At 38.5% G+C, this 2,308-nt stretch overlaps 1 long non-coding RNA gene across 2 annotated transcripts in view; it reads right to left on the minus strand.

Annotated features, from left to right (window-relative positions):
* The window catches only part of LOC108445606, a 10,097-nt gene extending 7,795 nt beyond the window's left edge, over window positions 1-2,302 (minus strand). For both annotated transcript variants that reach the window (XR_001860542.1, XR_001860541.1), the window contains exons 1-2: window positions 885-2,302; window positions 102-270 (exon numbers count right to left, since the gene is read on the minus strand). This is a non-coding gene — a long non-coding RNA (uncharacterized LOC108445606). The remainder of the gene's footprint in view (window positions 1-101; window positions 271-884) is intronic.
* Window positions 2,303-2,308: the final 6 nt, after the last annotated feature.

Consider the following 2,308-nt stretch of genomic DNA (forward strand, 5'->3'; position numbering starts at 1 on the left):
CTTTCCCTGGGTGAACGGGGTTGCTACAGCTCTTCAGGTGCTCTTTGATGTGTATATGCATTTATATCTATGTGTGCATATGTATTTATATATACACTTACATGAATTTGGACTTTCCTGGTGGATTCTGAGTCTGGTAAGGAAGAATATGGAGGAAAAGCTCCATCTGGTTTCTGCCTCTTGTAGTATCCAAGTGGGGGGAGGTTTTCTCATTGAACGTTCTTTTCCTTTCTTTCCCTTCTGGTTTTGTTCCACATGCTCTGACATAAGCTGTAGCAATACAAATTCAGTCTTTAATGGCTTTTGTATTCTACTTACTGTTCTGGCCCCTTACTAGAAATTGTAGTAAGGAATGCAGGTGAGAAAACATAAATGGTGATTTTTAGCACTTGGCAAAAACTGAATGGAAGTTCAAGGACAGAGAAAAGCCAATTCACAAGACTTGAGGTAGTTTTCTCTGCTCAAAATCATGGGGAACTCTACAATAGGGGATTTTGAGAGCCTCTTAGAAAGACCTTAGAAATTCTAGCCAGTAGAGAATAATGAAAATAATTACAAGTGTTAGGCAAACTGATTGTTGCTATTAACACCCTTTATAACTTCTTATTATTTTTTCAGAGTATTTGATCTTTTTCTTGTATCTCATAGTTCAATCTTACATTTACTAGTATTTTCATTCTTATATTTACTTCTATTAATTAACATATTGATACTTATGAAGCTACTGTAAAAAATAAGGTTGAGGTGGCAAAAGAAAAAGCAAGTTTCTGTACTCATTATGAGTCTTTTTATCTTTCATGATAATTAGTTAATTCCTGCAAAAGTTACATAACAGTTGTCAAATATGAAAGAATTAATTTGTAAATCATTAACCCAGTACAAACCTGACCATTCTTAGAAATCAGCTTCAGAAGAAGTTTGACATACTTAAGTTGACAACAGTGTTCAGGTTCCCTTTTTTTAGCCTCAGTTATCCAGATATGAATCAGACTGCATCTTCAAAGCTCAGCACACAGCAGCTGATTTTCATTTTTCATGCCTTGTAAGAACCCTGAAGGCTGTCTCTACTCATTCTTCCCCTTCTGAAAAATATGCCACCAGTCTTGGAAGTCGAAGCTGTTTCACTGAAGCCTTCCCTGAGGGATTAATCATGATGAACTAGTTTAAATGCTAGGGCTCCATGTCTATCAGTCGTCCCACTGTAATATCATCTGTAGAAAATGAAAACTCTTCAATTTTTTCAATTGATTATGTAACATTTGTTACTGTCCAATGGGAAACACTTGTTGAAAATAGCATATAATGAGTATTTCATTCTTATAAAGCATTTGCCCCTTGTCCACCAAGCAGAGGATCCCCTTCAGTTCAGACTGGTCCTCAGCTTTCATGAATTATTTGGCAGTACTGTGTGAGGGTTTTCAATTCCTCTAAAGTTGTTCCTGCTCCGCTGCTGTTTGTGCTCTTCCCTCAGGAACGCCTGCACAAAGTTCACCATGGAACTTTCTAGCCTGTTTGATTGGTTTGGTTTTTCCTAATTGTAATTTGTGAGGAGGTATTTATGATGGATCAGTTCCATCATTGCAATGGCTTGTTTTGTTCGGGAGATAGTTTGGAGATGTTTTAACAATGTGCTGGTGAGTTTGTTGTGCCATATTTATTTATAATAGGAGTTCTCACCAGCCGACTGGTGAGCTGTTTAACTTCTCAGGGAAGATTTGTTTAACTCGATTTCCTAAATATGATTAAAAGAACAGTGCTTTAGTAAATATTCTCAGAACGATTACGAGAGGCAGGATGTTTAAACAGGTAAAATGATAATCAGATCATAGAATCACAAGTCACAGAATCTGATGGAAAGGAACATTGCGCTTCAAATCCAAAACTCCCCTCAGAGAGGCAGTTGGGGGGTTAGGGAGAGGAATACCAGAGGGTTTGAAAAACCAGTGACAGGTACCCAGGGAGGTCCACAGGAACAGGAGAATCCTTCAGCCTTCAGTGTTGCCATGTCTGTTCTATGCTCCATGTTAGACCATACTTACAAACTATTTGGGGCTTTATGAATGTGTTTGTATTTCTGGGTAGAAAATGTGTAATACTGGGCTAACTTGCCTCCCTTCGCCTCAAAAAAAACTAAAGAAGAAACAAACCCCAACCCACGGGAGCAGAACTGAATACGAAAGCACTTCGGGATCCTTCCGTTGATCTTTCCTAGTGAATGGGTGATGACCAAGACAGCACGTTTCGTTCCTTTTCTCAAAACTCAGGTTCTCTTCGGGGTTGGGAAAGTGGGTTTGGATAAAGATCTGAC

This window comes from Corvus brachyrhynchos, unplaced genomic scaffold (genome assembly GCF_000691975.1).
Source record: "Corvus brachyrhynchos isolate BGI_N302 unplaced genomic scaffold, ASM69197v1 scaffold101, whole genome shotgun sequence".
NCBI classification, from domain to species: Eukaryota; Metazoa; Chordata; class Aves; order Passeriformes; family Corvidae; genus Corvus; species Corvus brachyrhynchos.